The sequence below is a fragment of the Simochromis diagramma genome, unplaced genomic scaffold, assembly GCF_900408965.1.
Source record: "Simochromis diagramma unplaced genomic scaffold, fSimDia1.1 OVJJ01000816.1, whole genome shotgun sequence".
NCBI classification, from domain to species: domain Eukaryota; kingdom Metazoa; phylum Chordata; class Actinopteri; order Cichliformes; family Cichlidae; genus Simochromis; species Simochromis diagramma.
Window position 1 is genome coordinate 19,764,842 of NW_024386908.1, and position 18,709 is coordinate 19,783,550.

General features: G+C 38.2%; 1 long non-coding RNA gene across 1 annotated transcript; it reads left to right on the top strand.

Moving 5' to 3' along the window:
* Positions 1–9,846: 9,846 nt before the first annotated feature.
* Positions 9,847–18,523, top strand: LOC120736036. The gene is made up of 6 exons (XR_005696404.1): positions 9,847–12,145; positions 14,307–14,331; positions 14,449–14,484; positions 14,665–14,741; positions 16,925–17,017; positions 17,671–18,523. It is a non-coding gene; the product is annotated as an uncharacterized LOC120736036 (long non-coding RNA).
* Positions 18,524–18,709: the final 186 nt, after the last annotated feature.

Genomic DNA, 18,709 nt, shown 5'->3' on the forward strand with positions numbered 1-18,709 from the left:
TGAAATATAAAACATTTGAGATTATTAAAGTTTTTTTAACACAGAAGTAGGGGTGGGCGATATAAACGATATACGATAGAAACAATATAAATTTGGCAAACGATAGAGATTTTGACTATATCGCTCTATTGCGATAACGCATGTTGATGATGTCATCAAGCTGCGCCTGTTTTGGTCGAAAGCATCGCAGTGGCTAAAACCATTATCATCTGCAAATTATGCCGGGCGACAGTCATAGCAAAGAGATGAAGCACTTTTGAAATATGAGGAAAGCCAAAAACTGCGCTTCCTCCACTTCCATAACATTGATTCATTAATGTTGAATTCTCTCGCAGCTGTTCTATTCCCATGTTGTTGCAGTATATTAATAACTAACCTCGTATTGTGGATGAATAATCTTAGTTGTTCTCCTGACTGAAGTTTGCCCCGTGTATAGCATCCTGCTATGCGATTGCATTTGTCCCTAACCACCAGAATCCCTCACGTTAACTTTTATCGAGTGGAAAAAAAGTTTCCGTTCATCCTCCAGCTTCACTGTGCTAATGTTATGCTAACATAGCTGTGTCGCTAGCAATCACGTAGCACAACATTATATACCAGGTAGTCCAACTTCAGTAACCCTACAAACGCCACTGCTGTTTAGTTTTCTGTCTTCATTTATGTTGAAAGTGGTAGCAGAGCTGTACGTTTTAATTAGTTTCAAAAATCTCTTTCAGAACATGGTATGAAATGTTTAGGTGTAAATTAGCGAGCTAACTTCCTGTTAAATTTAAAAAATTCTGTTTTCATGGATGTAAAACTTAATTGTTACACCTGATAAAGCAGCAACGCTGATGATTTAATTAAAGATGAAAGAATTTAGACCGTTTTTAACTCTCAGTGTTCGTTTGACTTTGGGACCTGAAAAAGACGGAGTTTTGGACCCAGATTACTCCGCGAAGCTCCTCACTACGGCAGCCGTAATGCTCTGACAATCCATCAAGCAGTGCGGCTTACCAAAGTTGTACTAAAACATTTTTTAACAGATTTCTGCACGCCAAAATCGGTTCGAGGTCCGTAAGCACAACCAGAAGTCATACATAAGGCACACTCTCGATTTTTGAGAAAATTAAAGGATTTTAAGTGTGCCTTATAGTGTGGAAAATACGTTATACAGAAGAAAAGAATATATCGTGATATATATCGTTACCGCATGTGCTTCAAATTATATCGCGATATGAATTTTAGGCATAGCTGGACTGGCCATTGGGCATACCGGGCATTTGCCCGGTGGGCCTCTGGCGATTTTTTGTTTTTATGGGCTGATCGATTTTTTTAAAAAAAATTTTTTTTGGAAGGGTATAAATAATGAAAGGTGTTGGATTGGCCAATTGGTCATGATCGACTCTGGGCTGGACCAATTACAGCCGAGGAGGTCGGATGCACCCTCCCCCTTGTTTAGCAATCTTATAGACGAACTAAAGAAAATGGAGAACAAAAAAAGGAAAGGAGGTGCAGAAAAAATTAGGGCCAAAAGAAACAAGCCCTTCAGGCAGACGCTGCCAAATGTATAAAAATAACTGAATTGTTTTGCGGTAGCTATGGCATAGCTTCCACAGATTTAGCAACATCAGCAAGTGGTGGAGGCCAGCAGGTGGATAAGGGAAAGGGGAGGCAAGAGGAGGAGAGACCCGAGGCAGCCGCCGATCATAGTGGCAGAGGAACTGAACTTCAGGTAAGAAGTTATGACCTGCTGTCTATCTGTGTCAGATATAAACCAAGTTTAGTTGTAGTTTGTTTTCGTTGTGCTGACTTTTTACAGTCGCTTAGAATAACTGGTACTGCGTACTAGCTAGCATGACGGAGTTTATACACTGCTGGGCGGGTGCTATGAAGTTACTGATAGTAAATTTTATTTTATGCTTAAGGTTAGTTTCTCAAACTCCTCAAAATCTTAACAAATTGTGCCAATCCTTACATGTTGCACCAGGCTGATTTATCATCAAAAGTGGAGAAGACAGAAGAGCAGCAGAGAGAGATGGAGATGGAGAGATGACTTTATGTCATCCATGAGGGATGCATTTGACATATGTTTCACATATTATAGCCCAACAAGTTACTTATAGCAATTTAAATACGAGCAATCAGTTTTTGGCAAATACCGGAAATCAGTTTTTGGCAGACAATCACTTTTTGGCACAACACCGGCTATTTTTTGTGTTTCTTTTTATCGCTGTGCAACTGAGTTCAATTGAAAGCCTGCATGCACTAGTACCTCTTGCCACAAGTTCCCAGAATCCTTTGCGGTTTTACCCCTGAATGGCGTCACAATTTTGGTGGGCCGTCTCTAGTCAAAATGCCCGGGCCGATTTTTTGTCCCAGTCCAGCCCTGATTTTAGGCCATATCGCCCCAGCCCTACACAGAAGGTTAATATATTTTAAATCACGTTGCCCTCATTACAAAATTAAAAGATATAATTATTATTATTATTGTATAGTTAGAAGAGGTAATACTTTGATGTAAATTGCCTAATAAAATAAAAATAAAATTACATAATTTTAGAATTATATTTTACTTAACTGCATGATAATTTAACTTAGTTAAGAAAAGTTTAACTATGTGGTTACAATTTTAAAATGTATTTAAATATTTCAGACATTTCAGGTCCATTTCTTCATTTTTGGTTCAAAAAATGTTCAGTTTAATCCACTCAACAAAAGTCTTCTTTTAATCTGCTTTAATTAAAACTACAGGGTGGGCGTGGGCAGGTGAGGAGCAATATGGCGTCTCTGGCACAGGTGAAGACAACCTGAACACAATTTACAGAAACATTAAAAAAAAGAAAACATTACCGGTAAACTTGGTGAACACACTGGTTTACCTGACCTATATTTTAGGTTGAAAGATGAAACGAACATTCAGGGGTAACTTCTCCTGCTCTGCTGCTACTTCTTTGAAACTAAAATATGCTGAATTAGCCAAAATTAGCCTGCAGTGTATCCGCCCGTGCGTAGAAAGCTGTCTGTGGACCCCAGCAGCAGAAAACTTAGAAATGTGATGATTTCCAAGCAACTTCTGAAACTTCTTGTTTTATGACTTATGTTTTTGTCTGTGATGATATTTGTGGAGACGGGACCTCTGTTCACTCAGATCTTCGTTCACATTAAGTGAAATTTCTTTGTGTTGAATTTGTATCGCTTTAAGCTGCTGAAGGAGAAATCAAAGTAAAGCTGCAGGAACTGTGCTGACAGCCGCCTGCTGGCTACGACTGTCAAAATCATCGATGACTAATTTCAGAGCTGACATGAGGTATCTAAACTTTAGTAAGGAATGTGTGTACTTTTGACACCTCTGGTTAGCATTTAGTGGTCAATTTCAAGCATATTTGTTTTTTGCTTGTTATTGAACAAATTCACTTCACTACTTTTCACTATCTGTAACATCAATGCACATTGTTCCATTTACTGCATATTGCACTTTATTTATGTCTCTCATTCCACTGCATCAACATTGTAAAGTTTGTCACAAAGAGATTTATATATTTATAAATACTAATATTCTCTACTCCATTCTGTTCTGCTTTTTTATTGCCCAGATTTTAGTTAGCATTTGTTAAATTGTCTGTTATATGTCAATAGATACGTATGTCACAAATAAAAGTGTCTTGTAAATTATGTTTTTGTAAAGAATTTTCTCCCAAAATCTCTTACATGCTAACTGTAACGTGTTATTTCTGCTAAAACCTGAACTTAAATGTGTATATGGTGTTTATCTGTTTTTCTCTCTGTTTTAGATGCACATATCAATTTGGAATTCTGCCTCCAAGCCAGAATTGCAGGAATGCACAACATGTTTTTCACTGCCCTCTCTGCCCACTGTCAGCCCTACTGTCAGGGCAAAGATTAAGGAGCATATAAGTGGACACATTAAAAATGCTTTGCCTTTCAAAGGTATGTTGGTATTAAATATACCTCATAGTTAAAGTTATAAATATAAATATAAATTTTCCTGTTCACCACATTTCTTGACAGCTCTTGTGATCCATACCATTTTGCTTTCATTATGAGGATGGCTTGGATGTTTTTGTTAATATGTACAATCTAATTGTGAGATAAACTGATTGCATTCTATACAACTACATTTAAATTATATGTTGTTTTTTTCTTCTTTTTTCTCTCTTACAAACAAAATGATATGCCAGTTCCCTTTCACTGCCCTGTCTGTAACATGACAGTCATACAGCGTGAGGCATTTATTGTCATGTCAGCATTCAGGCCTGCTCCCCACTGAACTCTCCGAGGAGCCCCGCCTCTCTCCTGCTGCACTCTCCGTGGAGCCCCATCTCCCTCTCGTTGTCTTGTCTCCAGCATCTAAACCATTTTCTGATGTGTTCTACCCTCTGTGCTAAATGGAACTGAGGCTTGTGGAAAGTCCATGAAAATGAAATGCCCTCACTGTGGTCTTAGTCTTCTTTAAAAAAAAAAATTCAAGGCTCACACAATGAGGAGGCATTCAAACAGATCAATAGATGTTTGCCTGGCCTGTCATCTGCAGTGTTTTTGTGTAGAGGGACATCTTCCTCTTTGTTTTTCAGTTTGCAGAGGACATGGAGCTCTTTTTAAAAGCATGTGCTGACGACCAGGGAATACAGGTCAATGCGATGTTTGACGTTTAACAGACAGATGAAGGCACTGGCTGTTTGTTTGTGTTTTTTATGTGTTGTTGGGTTTTTTTTCTAGTGTACAGAATTCAAATTAAACTTATTATAAAATGCTGTTCACTTGTTTCCATTTCCATACTTATAGTAAAAAATTTAGTGTAAATGTAACAGCATTGTTTATAATTGTAACTTCAAAATAAAAAGCTTACAGTTGCTATTAACATTAATGTATTACCCTGTAATCAGTAATATTTTATACATTTTACACATTAACCCTCTGGGCTCTATCCTGGCCATTTGTGGCCACTTCTTATTTTTTCTTTTTTTTCTTTTTTTTTTACCATTTTTGCTGTGTTAATGCAAATGGAATGAAAGGGTCTAGATTGCTTTCAGCTTTTGGCTACTTGAAAAGCATTATGACATTTTTAAATTCCTTGTTATTGACAGTGCTAAATCATGCAATTTAGGTATAATTGCTTTTATTCTAAACTCAACACATAAAAATTATGGTTGTTGTTTTGGGGTTTTGTTTTGTTTTTTACCAAATGACATCATTTGCCCATTTTTAGCCAAACAACCAATTTCATGTAATATTCTTAGTTTCAAATAGGGGCGTTTGATGGCTTACTACACTGCAGTGGACCAAAAGAAGGACACAGGTTTGATCTTAAGGATCTAATAGTTATGTGTGTTTGTGCATGACATTGCAACGCAAATATGTATTTGCAAGATAGACTGGAATAAATTATGACGCATCAAATATTACACAGGCTGCAGTGAATTTCTGTTGATACGGGCTATTGAGCTTTGGGTTTCCCAGTCAAATTTATCTTTGAAGCACATGCTAAAAACACTTTTACTCAGGTACTTTTCATAACAAGACACCATAGCCAAAATATTAATTCTCAAAAAAATTCAAAGCTGCAGCACATACAGCAACAAACACTGTTAGAAAATGTGTCCTGGAGTTTATACAGATGCAGTAAGTGCTACTGCTGTAAGTAAGCCTAACAGCTTCCAGATCACTTTTTTTCTGTAAAGATGGCAAGAAGGGCATTAATGCTCATTTCTACAATCTCCCAAATCTTGGAATACAATGCCTTTGTCCCATGAAAACCACTTCACAGTAGTAGGAGTTCACTAAAACCTACAAATGAAGAGTGATCCTGGAAGAAATAGGGTGCACACTAGTGACCTCAACAATTGCAAGACAGCCTTGTCCCCGATGCTCATATGAAAAAATAAATAAATAAATAGGAAGATTTATGAAACCATTAGGACTTTATCACTTTTTTTATCTGAAAGGTTACTGATAATATATAATAATAATAATAATAATAATATTACATTTTATTTGAGGGCGCCTTTCAGAAACCCAAGGTCACCTTACAAAAAACACAATTAATAAAAGGAACAATAGTCATAAAATACATAAAATAAGTTAAAATTACAAAACAAAGCGTGACAACAGATAAAATCAGCATTAAAGTGAATAAGCCAGTTTAAACAGATGTGTTTTGAGCTGTGTCTTAAATACAGAGAGGGAGTCAACATTTCTTAGTGCAGGAGGAAGAGAGTTCCAGAGCCGAGGAGCAGAGCGACTGAAAGCTCTGTTCCCCATAGTGATAAGGTGTGAGGACGGAACAGTAAGATGAAGAGCAGATGATGATCCAAGAGGGCGGGAAACAGTGGTGATATGGAGCAGGTCACACAAATATGAAGGAGCAGATTTATGGATACACTTGTATGTAAGAAGTAAGATTTTAAAGTTTATCCTGGCTTCTATGGGCAACCAGTGAAGCTGCTGAAGAACTGGGGTAATATGAGCTCTTAACGGAGTGCAAGTTATGACCCGAGCTGCAGAAGTTGGAGTTTATGAAGGGACCTTTTAGGGAGACCAAATAGGAGGGAATTACAGTAATCAATACGGGACGTAATAAGACTATGGACAAGGATGGCAGCAGCATGGGGAGTAAGGAAGGGACAGAGTCGGTTAATATTACGTAAATGGAAGTAAGCAGACCGGGTTATGTAATTAATGTGAGACTGGAATGAAAGAGTATTATCAAGTATGACACCCAAACTCTTAACCTGAGGGCAGGGAAGGGTAGGATCATTTTCAATGTTAATGGAAAAACTGTGGGATTTGGTTAAGATAGATGGTGTACCAACAAGTAAAACTTCAGTTTTATTACTGTTAAGTTTGAGGAAATTGGAGGAGAACCAGGATCTAATCTCAATAAGACAGTCTCAGAGGGAGGTAGGTGGGAGAGATGAATTGGGTTTAGAAGAAAGGTAGAGCTGGGTGTCATCAGCATAACAGTGAAAATTTATATTATATTTTCGGAATATATAACCAAGAGGAAGCATATAAATAATGAATAAAAGAGGCCCCAATACTGAACCCTGGGGCACACGAGCAGAAACAGGATGGAGAGTTGAAGAATGGGATTTAAATTGGACAAACTGAGTGCGGTCTGAGAGATAGGAGGTAAACCAGGCAAGGGGGGTGTGACCAATGGAAGCTAACCGGTTCAGGAGAGAAATGATATCAAACGCCGCACTAAGATCAAGAAGGATGAGGATGGATAGGAGACCAGAATCAGCTGCCATCAGAAGGTCATTGGTAATCCTTAACAGAGCAGTTTCCGTGCTATGATTGGGGCGGAAACCAATATATAGCCTAACTGGCATTTAAAGAGTAAAAAAAAGACTGTAGATAAAATTTTGGTTTTGATGAAAAGGACTGGTGCTAATTTAAAGAGTCAAGGCGGTAAAAGTAGATAATGTTTTAATAAATATACATTTTATAGCATTTTGTGAACATACACAAAAGGTGGCCATTTTTGGCAACGAACAATCTGAGAGAGAGTTTTATATTTTTTTCTCTCCTTGAACAAAAATAATAGTGCATAATAATCAATGTTGACATTAATCAATTAGATGTCCCAGACTCTACTATTGCTGATATAGTGGTCCCTCGTTTATCGCTGGTGTTTTGTTCTAAAAAATACCCCACTGTAGGTGAAATCCACGAAGTAGCCAACTTTATTTTTTACAATTATTATAGATGTTTTAAGACTGTAAAACCCCTCACTACATGCTTTATACACTTTTCTCAGACAGGCATGAACATTTTCACACTTTTCTCTCTTGTTTAAACACTCTTAAAGTTTAAACCTTCGTAGGAAAATAAGTCCAGTATTATAGAATGAAAAGACGGTGCAAAACGTTTCGTCGGCATTGTTGTGTTTGTTGGGGAGAAAACTTACAAACATACAGTACAGCACTTCAGAGTTACACTGCTAGTGATTGAAGATTTATATAAATTCGACAAGCTAAATGCATTCTGTACTGTACAGCAGCGGTGGTGAGTTTTGAGGTTGTCTTCAAACAAGTGCATTGTACCAGAAAAAGGTGTTTGAAGGATTAAAAATGTAAAAAGTAATGAATATTTTATATTTATGAAAAAACCTTTATGCAGAAGAAGAAACAAAAACAAAAAACATAACACAGGGACACTTTTGGCCATGAACAAGCTGAAGAGATGGTGATTTTTTTAAACAAACCCAGAGTGTTAAAAAACATTTAGAACCATGTTTATTTCTTAGCAGCATCAATAGTAACAAAAACACAATTTAGTTTTCGCTGTCAAAGTCGATTTAACTGAAGTTACGTTTGCAATATGTTGCTCCCCAGTGGCTGCAGCCAGGCGCTCTTGTGTGTGTGTGTGTGTGGGGGGGGGGGGGGGGGGGGGGGGGGGGGGATTTTTTTTTCATTGCACAAAATATAATGTACAACAAATCTGGCAATCTCTACAAAGATTTTTTTCCCAACTTGAAATAGTATCAGAACAGGCTGTATTCCAACATATAGAAGATAGATAATGAACAGGAAGTACAAACAACAACAAATAAATAAATAAAACAAAAACAAGTCCCAAACAAAAGCAAAGAAAACAAACAAACAAACAAAACAAACAAACAAAAGATAATTAAAAGACATAAAAGAGGTTATACCTTAGGGCAGGGGTGTCAAACTCAAATACACAGTGGGCCAAAATTCAAAACTGGAACAAAGTCGCGGGCTAACGTTAATATTTATTGAAATATATTTATTGAAATATATTTATTCCTCCAGATATAAGAATGAATCTTTTCTTATGGACTCAAACACGTTTTGCTGAAAAACTGAATATGGAACAAGCAAAGCTTGATACTAAACAATATATATATTAGCTGTATAATACCAGTAGGCCAGCTCTAATAGTAATTTGGTATGGCTTTGCGGGCCAAATGTAATTAGGCTGCGGGCCAAATTTGGGCCAAAACTTATTTGAGTCCATAAGAAAAGATTCATTCCTATATCTGGAGGAAGATTTTTTTTTTTAAATAAATATTAATGTTAGCCCGTGACTTTGTTCCAGTTTTGAATTTTGGCCCACTGTGTATTTGAGTTTGACACCCCTGCCTTAGGGGTTTTCTAACAGATCTAGTTCATTAATCATATGATACAGATCCAGAGCTTGTTTTTTGTCCATAAACTTTACAGATGAGAAGAAGAGGCAGAGTTCTTTGTGAAGAGTAAAAAAGGACAGCTTTGTTTTCAGAAAACGACATTTGTGAATGAAGAATTTACCCATAATAATTATTACATTTAAAACATTTTCAAGCTTCTTTTCTTTTCTTAGAGATCCAAAGATAATATCATTTTTAGAAAATTCAAGTAAGTTTGGAATCTTTGGGAAAACAACGATGGCAGCAGCTGCATAGTTTTAATATTACTCTTTCTGGGTCACAAAATAAACTTTTAAGATATTTTCAGGTGAGAATGTATCTGTGTAAACTTCAAATATCTGCTCGATTTATCAATATATCACATTTTTGCAAAAGTGCTCCAACGTTTTCAGAGACGTCTGTTACCCACCACCTCAATAGCAGACCGGGCGGTCAAGGCTCACCAGAGCAGCAAGAACAGCGGACTCCCAGCACATCGTATATAAACCCCCCACGGTCTTTCGCTACTCAGGTTAAACATGATATATAAGTCACTTAGATAACTTAAAAATGTTATTGTTTGGCGTTTTTTCAGTGTTTTATTTGTTCCCCAATAAATCGGTTTGGCTGAGATTAAACTTATAGTTTTCACACAGCTGAATAAATGTCAAACAGAAAACTGATTAAACAGAAGTGTGAGATGGTAGAGGGACCAAAGAGCAGACAGCTCTTGCACTTTTTCTTCCCTAAAAGAAAATGGAGCAGAGATAGAAATAAAAAAACAAACTTTGTATTGATTTATTTTTTCAACAGTTGATGGAAATGCTGGTTCTTTCTGACTCACTCCTACTTCCCACTGCAGCACATTCATGACAATACTGCCCGCCTGTGTCCTTAATGTGGAATTACACTTTGGGTTATGTGTTCTTTCTCTAAAATTTATATTGTTTGGTCAATTTTCCTTTTGTATCTCAGATTGTTCTGCACCCTGCTCTCATTTACAGCCTCTGTTTCCTGGAATTAGGCAGATTTGTGCAGCTGGAAAACTTTATGATTGATTATTATTTCTCTGCTTAAACAATGTTGAACTCTTTGTATCGATACCTGAATGTCTTTTGCATTGGACGAGTTTTGCAGACAAGCCCAAGCATGACATCAATTCGTGTATAAATAAAAGATCATATAAAAAATTTATGTGTCAGATGAAAGCCTGGTGGATGTAGCCAGCATGACATCATCTTTGCAGCCTGAGCGTTAGCGTTGATGGCATCGGCCATGTTGAATTTTTAAGCAGAAGCCTTACAGACAGCGTTCAGCTGCAGCTGCACATTATTTTAAACAAAATCCAAAAAAATGCATTATAAAATAAATTTGCTCTCTGAACAGCTGTTATGAAGAGAACTGTCCACAGAGGTTAAAACAGTTTGTTTATTCTGCTGTAGCCCTCAAGTGGTCATTATAGGAACTGCAGCTTTGGCTTCATTTTGCAGGTCTGAAGGTTGTTTGTTTCAGATCTGCAGAGAAAGAGTGTTTTCATCAGTGAACATACAATAGAGCTTGTAATTCCAAATTATTCACCCTTAAGACATCCTTCCTTCCTTTTATTTTTAATTGTTCTGACCTGTTTCTCTGGTTCACTCTAATGCAGCCGCTGAAGGAGCGTGTCATCCTTGTTTTATTATAGTAGCAAAATCTTATCATCAAATCTTCCAAACTCGGCACGCTGAAACTTTTTGGTGAAGATGAAAAACTCTCAGCACGAGTCCAGAAGTCATTTTCCACTTCCTGCTGGAGACGGCGGGAACAATCAATTATTTCCTGAAAGTCACTTTGCTGTCGCCTGTAATTGAGGTGAGAGCAGCAGCGAGGCTGGATGTGAGGTTAGAGTGTGGGTGGCATGACTCATTGTAGGTTTAAGCACAGAAGGAGCAGTGAGGAAGGAGGCTGGAGGCCAAGAACAATAATAAAAGTACTTCCGAACAGACTGCTTTCTTCTCGACAACAGCTGACGTCAAGAGCCAGACACCACAGATCCAACCTGCTCAGGGAACGCTAAACACTCACTGCAGACTTATTGTTGGCTTTATTTTAGTGGAAGTTTTTATCTCCCACTCTGTGACCTTTGGGTGGTAATGAGGAGCATTCACAACAAACATCAAAATGAATGGAGGGTCCCAAAATGTCCCAAATGTTTTTGACATCTTGGAGCTGAGGTGATAAAATTACATCTTCCAGGTTGTTTTAAGAGGTTCTAGTAAAAAAGCTGTCGTACTTGTGGACTTCGCAACACAAAAAACAACTTTACAGTGTCCTCCATTTTTTTTAAGGCCTGAAGTTTGTTTTGCACAATGTGCTGATTTGAGGTTTTATTTTGGCAGTTTTGGTGATAAATTGCATCTCTTTGTGATCTCTGTGGCCATTTTCTGTCTGTTTGTGGTATTAATTTTTGTATATTCCTCATACTTTGTTGTCTTATCTTGTTTCCCTTTCGTGAGTTGTCCTTGTATATTTTTCAGATCAGGTTCCCCAGTCCTGTTCCTGGTTGGCCTGATCAGTAACCGATCTATGCTTTAGGTGTGCTTCCCGCTCTTCTGTCACCACTTTCCTCTAATCCTGTTTCAGCTCCATTTGAGCAGAAATGCACCAAATAAATCAATTCTAGCTGACTTTGATCTGCTTCCTCCAAAACTGCGCAGAGATTTTAAAGCACACACACTCTGAAACACACACTTGAAGTTCTACTCCCTCAGCAGCAGGGGTCAACACACTCTCCGTCTCTCCTCCCTCCCTCCCTCCCTTGCCATCATCTAATCCTCTCCACACTGGGAGCTTCAGCTGAGAGTAAGAGCAAGATAAGAGACGTTTTTGTCCTCTCTGTTCAGCTCACTCTTCTCGCTCCATTTTTCCTCTCGCTACTGTTTTTTCCTTTTCTTTCTGAAATGGGATGTGGAAATTCCTCTCCAGCCAAACACATGACTAACAACAACAGCAGCAGCAAGCACAGCAGAGGTGAGGACACTGAAAAACTGAACATACTGTTAGTCATATGGAGCAGCTGGCAGGTTTAAGGTGTCTTATTTTGCCTTTAGAGTTACTAAAGGTGCTTTAGTAACTTTTTTATGTCCTGCAGGTGTTAGCGGTCCAGTCTGTAGAGTTTTTGACTTTGGAAGCTGTAGGAGGTGAAAGCAGAGTCCACGTCTGTCTGCTCAAAATCAATTAAAGTTTTCAGGGATTTCTGACACTCCTGGAAACGCTGGAAAGCAATTCATCTGTAAGGTTTCAGTTGCAGTTTGTGGTGTTTTGCTGGTTCAAAGTTCACTTGTGCTTTTACTTAACTATAATTAAAAGCAATCAGGATCGACTGATTGTACTTTTTTATTGTTATCATTTGGGTTGTTTCAAAATAATTTAGTGTGTGATTTTAGTCATTGTGTGTGTCTTCAGGATGGTTTTGGTTTTGTGAGTAATTTTCTGTTAGTGTCTGTTTTTTTTATTATTATTATTTGTTTTCGGTCTCTTTCTGCTGATTCGTCTCCCATGTTGGTTGTTTTTAAGCGTAATGTGAGTCACTATCTGATGGACTGATATGTCTTTATGACTTACCTCATTTTCCATCTCATTTTGGGTGCATTTTTTGAAACTCCTGGTTTGTTCTCTGAAGGGAGGGAGAATCATTTCCATTTGTTTATGTCTGTCTGTCTGTCTGTTTGTTAGAAGTCTAGCGTCTGTAGTTTTCAAGATGTTATGTTCAGGTTTTATCTGATGATCGATACCAATAACAGCTCGAGCTGATTTAATTTTGGTGAAAATCTAGTCGAGGTCACACCAGATGTAAAAATCTGTAACAACTGTATATTTCCCACAATTTTTCAAAGATCGTCTTCAAACTTCACAACAATATACGAGGTCTTGGAGAACTTGAGTAGTTAAGTTGGCTAAGGATTTGACCTTGATTGTTAGTGCCCAAGGTCAAAGTTGACCTTGAAAAAAAGAATTCAAGAAACAATATCGAGTAATATATCATATTAAAGAGCATGGTGGGAGCTGTGCAACACACTTTTTCATTTTTTTAATAAGACATCCTATGATGTCATAGTGATGTCAAACTTTCACAGAGTCACACACTGCATGAATATAGATTAAAATCTCGAAGACAGTTCTGCTCAATCATCTGGGTAAAGATAATAAAAAATCTACCTTTTAAGTATATAGAGCTTCAAGGTCATAGGTCAATGGTCAGACATCAGTGTGGTTTTTAGAAAACAGGCTGATGTTGTCATGAAACAGTTTTGATATAACCTTTGTGGGGTGGGTAGGTGGGGGTGGGTTGGTGTTGTCTTTGAACTAATTTGTCTCCTCCTGGTTGTCCTGGGCCACTTTCAGGTGGATTTACAAACTGGCTCATCCATTGAGTCATTTTTCTATTTTTTTTTTTTTTTTTGCGATCTTGTTGTGTCTCCTTTTTGTTGTTGGGCATATTTGCTACTGATGCACATGTTATACAACAGTTTAATGTGAAATGCTTCACATTTTTATTCCCAATAAAATATTAGAATTATCTGAGGATTAAGTATGGGGACCTCATACCCTAAATTTTGAACATAAGAACATTGGAAAGGAAAAAAATAAGGTAATGGGGAAGGGAACAAGGAAAGAAAGAAAGGAAACATGGAAGGACAGGAACAAGGAAGAAAAGGAAAAAGGAAGGAAACAAGGATTGCAAGAAGCAAATGAAGAAAAAGAATAAAATAAAGGGAAGAGAGAAAGAAGGAAGAGAAGGATGGACGGAGAGAAATGAGAGGGAGAAACTTTTAATAATCAAGATTTAATGAGAAAAGTTTATAAAACACGACAAAGATGAATCAAAGTGTCAAAGATCATTTATCTGGTGAGGAAATTATTGGTGATTGTTGAGCTGTCACAGCTGTTTGAATCTGACTTTTGAAAAACAAATCATCCGTTTTTCCAATTTTACAAAGTTTTCACCACAAATACCCAAAGTAAAGTTTTCATGCCTGTCTACTTTCTCACCGTAGCTCTTTGCTCTAGATAAAACAAATACTGAATTTTCAGTGTGTGAAAATGTCAAAATTGTTTTTTTACAAAGTGATTTCAGTGAGCAGGAATGAATTTAACTCTCGATTGATCTCGTTTCTGTCACTGACTTCAGATCCTGCTGAGTTTTCATCAAAGCTGTGAGTAAAGTTTCAAACATATTTTCATCTTGAAACATGTCACTGTTGTTTGACCTTTCTCTCGTGTTGCCCGTTAACGTAAATCAGCTGACTCTGTGTGTGCGTGTGTGTCGACAGATCAGTTGAGTCAGTGCCGGAAGATGACAAACGGAAGTCAGTCATTCATTTTTGATTATAAAATCTTTTTATCTCATTCGTCACAGTCATCCAATATATGTCTAATGAGCTGATCTGTGCAGCTGACTCTGTGTGTGTGTGTGTGTGTGTGTGTGTGTGTGTGTGTGTGTGTGTGTGTGTGTGTGTGTGTGTGTGTGTGTGTGTGTGTGAGATCAGGAACTATGGAGGTGTGTACGTGGGGTTGCCTACAGACCTGAGCAGCATACCCCAAGTCCAGATTGGCTCACTCAGAGGTAACACATCCACGGTATCAGCTGATAGCAATTTCATTTTTTATACTTATACAGCACCATTTCACATCAGCAGTGATCTCCAGACACTTTCTATAGTAAGGGGTAGATTCTGCAACATCAGATTGAGAACTCCAATGATCTCACCCATGAGCAGCACCTGGTGAAAGTGAGGAGGAAGGACTCTTTTTAAACTGGATAAAATTTGTGTAGAGAACTCAGACTGTAGAACTAGTTTGTCTTTGCAGTTTAGCAACCTCAAGATATCCAGATCTAAGCTAATGTTTTCCCACGGGAATCTACTTTGGGACCTCTTTCATTTCCTATTTTTTGGATTTGAGTAAGGACGTTCAAGCAGAAAGACACCTCTAAGCTGATACTCCCATTTATAGACATGTTTCATCTATCCCACAGCAATGTCACATTGCATTTCATTCATTTAAACTGGATTAACTTAAATGGTTTTCTACACCTGGATTTAGTTTCCAATGGTCTACAGCTGAAGTGCTTGCTAAATACAGTACTGTGCAAAAGTTTTGAGCCACCCCTCATTTATTTGTTCTGATAGGAAAATGGATGCAATTATTTATTTTATCATCAACTTTATTCTTCAACAAAGCCTGAACTATCTAAGGTAGCGTTCTACTAATTTCTTTAAGTAGTCTTGAGGAATGGTTCTTTAGTAATCAAGCTCTTCTTTCGATGTTGGCTCCTCATTGTTCTGTTCTCTGTCAAGATAATTGCTTTAATAAAGTTGAGGTCCAGGCTAGGGAGGCCAATGCATGACTGATTGTGTTCCACTGTGTGTTTTTCTATCCAGGTATGATTTTATTGTGCTACGGTGTGTATTTAGGATCATTGTCATGCTCACTGTAAATTAGAAACTTTCCATATGATCTTGGATGGCGAATCAAAGTCTAATGGTACTTTTCTGTATTCATTATTCCACCATACTCCAACACCAGTGGCTGATCACTGTTACACCTCTCTCCTGACCTCTGTACATACTGATGACGATTAGAATCAAAACTTTCTGATTTGGGTTCATCTCTCCATCAGGTCTTAAATGGTTTCACGTAGTCCTACACAAACTGCACCCTTCTGATGAGGTATGCAAGTCTTCAGCTATCAGTTCTTTGGGAATCACCTAGTTGGTGTAAAAATATTATTTTATGTCTGTTAAATTGTGTTATCTTTGGCATTTTTTGTAAACTGAACTAAATAAATGAAAACGAATGTGTCTCTGTAACAGGCTGCTAGTAACGAGGTGTCTAAAGATTGGTTTCTTGCTAAGTTGTCTCATGAGTTAGGTGGCTTTTTATGCTTAAATGATTAATAGGTCAGATTTCAGAGGCTTAACAAACAAAACAATTCCTCTGAAAATGTTCAGGTACAAGAAGTGGACTGAAAATGAGGAAAAAAGAAGCCAATGTCCAAAGAAAAATTTTGAAAGAATTTTTTGCAGAAAACCTGGAGAACTACTGGTAAAGGGCACCTTCCAAGTCTGACTGCTTGGAAGGAATATATAAAGAAATGAGGGGTGGCTCAAGACTTTTGAACAGAACATAATAGAAGCTGTTTCAAAACCAGGCGCGTTCAAATCCAATAAACTGTGACATACAGGTGATCTAAACCAATTGAATATAATGACATAAATGATTACCAGACTAAGTCTGACCTCCTTTGACCTTGTATGAGTTTCTATGCTCTGCGTCCTGGTTTGTTTGCTGTGGGGTTATGATGGAGCTGTTGTTCTGTTTTGAGTAGGATCAAAAAAACTGAGTGCAATGCAAAGTCTGAACACATAAACAAGGAGAAACCACAGTGCCATAAACCTAATGTCTCTGCCCACATTATATCCCAAATATGATCAGAACTCATGACAAGTAAACAAGCACATCCTCAATTTCCTGTTGGATCTTCAGGGTCATGAGAGCCTGGGAGAGAGAGAACTCTGGGCACGCTGTGTGTTCGTTAGCGTTTTATTATTAATGTGTGTGTCTGTGTGTGTGTGTGTGTGTGTGTGTGTGTGTGTGTGTGTGTGTGTGTGTGTGTGTGTGTGTGTGTGTGTGTGTGTGTGTGCGATGTCAGCTCCGTATTATATAATGTAGTGATGCTACGAGTGCATTTAACATATTGTTTGAGTGTGTGTGGAAGTTAATTAATGAACTCATCCTCTGCTGCAGAGCCTCCGAGAGACTCGCTGTCCCTCAGGAAACCGCTGTGGGGGGACTGACTCTGGTTTTAATGAAGAGCCAAGCCTGTGCATGCTTCACTGTGTGAGTGACGACGTCCTCTGGTTCCTCTCCACAGTCTCATTAATGAGAGCTGAGATGTTACATCAGTGCTAAAAGGGCCAGTGTGTCTTTGCATTGTACAATTTACCATCATGCACCATTAAAGAGTGACGTGGATCCTCAACTCAAGGCTCGGGCAGTATGATGATACATTAGGGTATTTAAAACATTTTAACGCAGCCAAAAAACAGATATGGACACAGTGTTATGCACTGTAGTGCATGAAAACACCATCAGAGGGCAGTAACACCGCAGCTGAGCTCAGTAAGCTGTGAAAGACTTGTGAACAAAGTATAAGAGGTGAACTGTTCAAGAGTAATCCAGGTTTAATAAAGTGTTTAAAAAAAAAACAACAACATATAAAATATAGAAAAACTGTTTTTTATACTTTATACTGTATGTGTAAGGTATAAAAATAAAATGACACCAATAAAGACCTGAAAAATATGGAAAAACACACTTTGAAATATAAAGACATGGCAAAAAGGTGCAAAAATGGCAAACAGACTAAAATAAGAAAGAAAATACCTGTAATGATCTTTAGGACACACTGACATCCAAACTAAGAGCTCTGCATAGATCGAATGCTGCCCATCGAAGCCTATTTCAGTCTGTGCTTCTCTGTGAACTGATAGGTACAGAGGAAGAATGACACAGCGTGAGAGAGTTTGTCGAGTGACGAAAAAGAAACCCTGCAGGCGTTCATCAGCTCCTCTGTGTTGTCATCAGGAACCCACCGAGTCTCCACTGAGCAGCAGCAGCACCCAGCAGAGCCAATTTCATCTCTCAGCGTCCCCTCAGAGGCTTGAATGGGATCAACTCCACCTGATTCAGCTGACTGCGGCGACCCTGACAAACCGGTTAGAGAGTCCAGACGTAGATTTGGACCTGGTTATTCAAATTGGTCACAGTTTGCTGCTCAGGCGACGTAACGCTGCAGGCTTTTTATTCCAGGCAGATGCACCAGTGGGAGCTCAGCATTTGGCCTCATTGGAGTGATTGGTAGCTGCCAGCTGTCCCTATTACATTTGTACAGTTTTTGTGAATATTATGGCATAGCTCCTCTTGTCATTGAAAAATTAAGTCATTAGGTATGCTTTATATGTTTTTGTATTGTCAGCCAATGGCTTCAAGATTTTTGAATGATTCACGTGAGATTAAACTGCTCACAGAACACGATATGCAGCTTACAGCTCAGTCACATTAGAGGAAAAAGGATGGCAACCTTCTGGCAGATAGGGAAATTTGTTAGTTGAATTGTTTGTTGCAAACTAAAAGACTACCCATAAGTTAAGCATACAACACTCTCAACCTCTGGGCAATTACATTTGATCCCAATGCAATTCCACAGGTAGCCTTGTGGGATGGAACCTGTCGGCAAACATCTTGATGTATGCTCAATCATCCAGGTAAGTAAATCCCCAAAAGTTGATTCTGTTTATCTGGATGTAGCGTTTTCAGTGGGAGAAACGTTTCATTACCCATCCAAGTGAGTTCTTCAGTCTCAGCTGACTACAGGTTTCCCCAACCTTATAAACAGTATGGTACTCATGGCCATTGATCAGTGGTCTTCAATCGTGATCTTTGATCAGTGGTTGTTGTCATGAGAATTTGCATATTAATCATTAACGAACTGACCTCACAGCCCATTATTACTTCAGTGGTGCTAGTTTC